This window comes from Macrobrachium rosenbergii, chromosome 33, assembly GCF_040412425.1.
Source record: "Macrobrachium rosenbergii isolate ZJJX-2024 chromosome 33, ASM4041242v1, whole genome shotgun sequence".
NCBI lineage: Eukaryota > Metazoa > Arthropoda > Malacostraca > Decapoda > Palaemonidae > Macrobrachium > Macrobrachium rosenbergii.
In genome coordinates, this window is record NC_089773.1 from 7,355,001 (window position 1) to 7,358,916 (window position 3,916).

The 3,916-nt window shown below is 41.0% G+C and overlaps 1 protein-coding gene across 2 annotated transcripts in view; it reads right to left on the minus strand.

Annotated features, from left to right (window-relative positions):
* Window positions 1–2,491, minus strand: part of LOC136855882 (ankyrin-3-like) — a 52,808-nt gene extending 50,317 nt beyond the window's left edge. Inside the window, exon 1 of one of the 2 annotated variants that reach the window (XM_067133290.1) lies at window positions 1,712–2,491. The gene's annotated coding sequence lies outside the window, so the exon portion shown is untranslated. The remainder of the gene's footprint in view (window positions 1–1,711) is intronic. The other variant, XM_067133291.1, reaches the window with a different exon arrangement.
* Between the last annotated feature and the right edge of the window lie 1,425 nt (window positions 2,492–3,916).

Genomic DNA, 3,916 nt, shown 5'->3' on the forward strand with positions numbered 1-3,916 from the left:
GGTGTTTTTATAGTGTGGGGGGTTCAGGTTGCATCCTGCCTCCTTAGAGTCCATCACTTCTCTCACAATGTGCGCAGTTTCTAGTAGCACACTCTTCTGCACGAGTCCTGGAGCTACTTCGGCATCTAGTTTTTCCAGGTTCATTTTCAGGGATCTTGGGATCGTGCCTAGTGTTCCTATGATTAAGGGTGCAATTTCCACTGGCATATTCTATATCCTTCTTATTTCGATTTTCAAGTCTTGGTACATATCAGTTTTCCCTCTTTCTTTCTCATGTACTCTGGTGTCCCATGGTACTGCGACATCAATGAGTGATACTTTCTTCTTGATTTTGCCAATTAACGTCACGTCTGGTCTGTTGGCACGTATTATTATTATTATTATTATTATTATTATTATTATTATTATTATTATTCAGAAGATGAACCCTATTCTTATGATTATTCAGAAGGTGAACCCTATTCTTATGGAACAAGCCCACCTATTCTTATCAAGCTTTTTTATTATTATTATTATTATTATTATTATTATTATTATTATTATTATTATTATTATTATTATTATTATTATTCAGAAGATGAAGAGGCCTATTCATATGGAACAAGCCCACCACAGGGTCCACTGACTTGAAATTCAACCTTCCGAAGAATATGACTTTCATTAGGAGGAAGTACGAGGAAGTAAAGGGATATACAGAAAGAAGAGATCTCACTTACCAGAAAAAGAATAATTTAATAAATTAATAATAAAAAATTGAAATAAATTAGGGAAGTAATAAAACCTTGAACTTGAATTTCCAATTGCGCGACGTCCTCTGAAGGGAGACTGTGCCGCTGTATATTTTGAAAATAGATATTTTAAATGTATTTCAACGACGAGGGAAGTAAAATACGATTACTGAAATTGATCAGCTTTTGAATATATAGTAACTAACTAAAGTACCCTACTTGTAAAGGCCCTCGGAATTTAGCAAGGAAGAAGGAATGGCATGAGGTAACTTTTCCAAGGTACTTTTTCAAGCACCAATTACAGTATCCCCCTTAGGAGGTAGTGCCGTCAGTGCATCTCGTTCGGTGCACTGTAGGCATTACTTGAGGTTCTTTGCAGCGTCCCTTCGGCCCCTAGCCGCAACCCTTTTCATTCCTTTTACTGTACCTCCGTTCATGTTCTCTTTCTTCCACATCTTACTTTCCACCCTTTCCTAACAATTGTTTCATAGTGCAATTGCGAGGTTTTCCTCCTGTTACAACTTTCAAATTTCTTACTGTCAGTTTCCGTTTCAGTGCTGAATGACCTCATAGGTCCCAACGTTTGGCCTTTGGCCTAAATTCTATGTTCTATAAAATTCCCATTGCAGTATCATCTTCTAGGGTAACTTATTCGAAAGCCACTTATTAAATTCATTCAAAAAAGTGACTTATTTAAGGTCATTCAAAAAGGGTAGAATGAAGTAACAATTGAACCCTCCTTATAAAAGTATTTAGAAACTCATAAAATAAAGTAAGACACTCAAGATCTTCCAAATCTCAAGAGGGCGTCTTCGACGCCTTCAGACAAGGAATAGCTAACCGAAGGGCGCCTCTGGCTGGAGGAAGAAGCTTTTTAAATCAATCTAATATCGAAGAGTGACAATCCCTTTTCTGCCTATCTATTCCAATTAAAGAGAGAGAGAGAGAGAGAGAGAGAGAGAGAGAGAGAAGGGGCCACCTACCAATTTCAGCGGATGTCGCCTCACGGTCGTAACACTTTTTCTTCCTCTTTTCGGTTTTTTTTTTTTAATATCCTCTTTTTTTTTTGCACTTTTTTGAATGTCGCTCGTTGCTTGCCTTCGGTGCCTTCCGCAGGAGAGTTGTTAGGTCCTCTGAAGGTGTGTGCGTTCCTTTAGGGCGGATAAGTGGCTCTCCCTTTCCAGGTGATCTTACCACTTCAGGGGAACTCCTTCTTCAGGATGTACCTTTTTCTTTCTTTTCTTCACTTCTCAAGTTCCTCCACCAACCTCTTCCTTCAGGATGGCCAACACCTTCCTCTTGGTTACTCAACACCTGAAGGATGTCTGAAACCACCTCCTTCAGGATACTTTCTTTCCCGTCAGGAGAGTTCCTTCCCCTCAGGATGTACTACAACGCCTTCAGGGTTACTCAACTCCTGAAGGATACCTTGAAACCACCTGGTACCTGAGGGTAGCTAACCACCTCCTTCAGGAAACTTTTTATTTCCCGTCGGGATAGCTCCTTTCCCCTGAGGGTATATACCGGCTCCTTCTTCAGGACAGGTCACGACCGACACGGCGCACCGTCGTCGCCTCGGGAGAGCCCAAGAACTACCCGCCACCTCCTTCAGAAGGAAACACGTCCTTCCTTCCTCTTTCCTGTAGTAGGACAGACAGACAGTTCCTCTTCCTGACGACACCTGATACAGCGGCGCACACGCAACTATTCTCCTTCACGCCTCGGAGAGAACTGCCCTCGCCTGCCTGTTTGGCGGGCCAGTTATTGTAGTCCCGCCTTCCGCTCTACGCAATGACGGGGCGTACGCACGCATGTTACGTGCTTCCGTGAGTCAACGGCAGGGTACGCATTTGTGCGTACCCTACGCGTGCATTGACGAATGCACGCGTTCAAGCGTATTTGAATATTGCTTCTCTTTCTTACGGGGGGACGTGCGTACGGACGTGAGTGGATGGTACGTAAAGAGATGGGTGCATGAAAGGATGGGCACGGATATAGGTGGATAAGTAAACATATGGGCACGTAAATAGGTGGGTAAGGAAAAGGATTGGCACATAAACAGATTGGCACGTAAAAAGATGGGTACGTATATAGATGGACGGGTAAATAGATGGGTACGTAAATATATGGACACGTAAATAGATGGGTACGTGAATACATGGACACGTAAAAAGCTGGGAACGTAAGTAGATTGGCACGTAAGTAATGGGTACGTAAAATGATGGGTACTAAAAAACTGGGCACGTAAAAAGATGGGCACGTAAGTAGATTGTTACAGAAAAAGATGACCGTCTATATAGATAGATACGTAAGCAATAGATACATTCCATCGCGTCCGGATATTTTGTCAATCCGGATTTGGGTCATTTCAGGACTTTTATGACAACGGGGTATGGGGGAGGGAAGGTTTACCCAGGTCGGGGAGGGGGGAGAAGGGGAGGGGTCATCTTAGGTCAGAGGACACACGAATTGAATGGAGACAATAGATAATGGTTGTTGTTTGGGGCAGGAGAATAGAGGCGATTGTTTTTATTTTTTATTGTTTTTTTCGTTAAGGGGTTTTCAATGGGTGGCCTAATAATGAAATGTGTACGATGCAGGGGATGCGTTTCGATTCTCTCTCTCTCTCTCTCTCTCTCTCTCTCTCTCTCTCTCTCTCTCTCTCTCTCTCTCTCTCTCTCTCTCTGTCGATTTATTCAATTTATTGAAGAATTTTCAATGGACGATCCCAATAATTAAATGTAGCATAGTCAAGGGATCTCTCTCTCTCTCTCTCTCTCTCTCTCTCTCTCTCTCTCTCTCTCTCTCTCTCTCTCTCTCTCTCTTTATATAGCTTTTTTTTAAAGAATTTTCAACGGACGATCTCTCTCTCTCTAGTCTCTCTCTCTCTCTCTCTCTCTCTCTCTCTCTCTCTCTCTCTCTCTCTCTCTCTCTCTCTATATATATATATATATATATATATATATATATATATATATATATATATATATATATATATATATATATATATATATATATATATATATATATATATATATATATATATATATATATATATATATAGTTTTCAATCAACGATCTCTCTCTTTATCTGTTTTATCTTCCACGGAGGGATGGAGAAGAGATTCTTACCCCGGGCTAGACGACGTCAAGTCTAAAAATTGGACATATTAATGGTAAACGTCAGT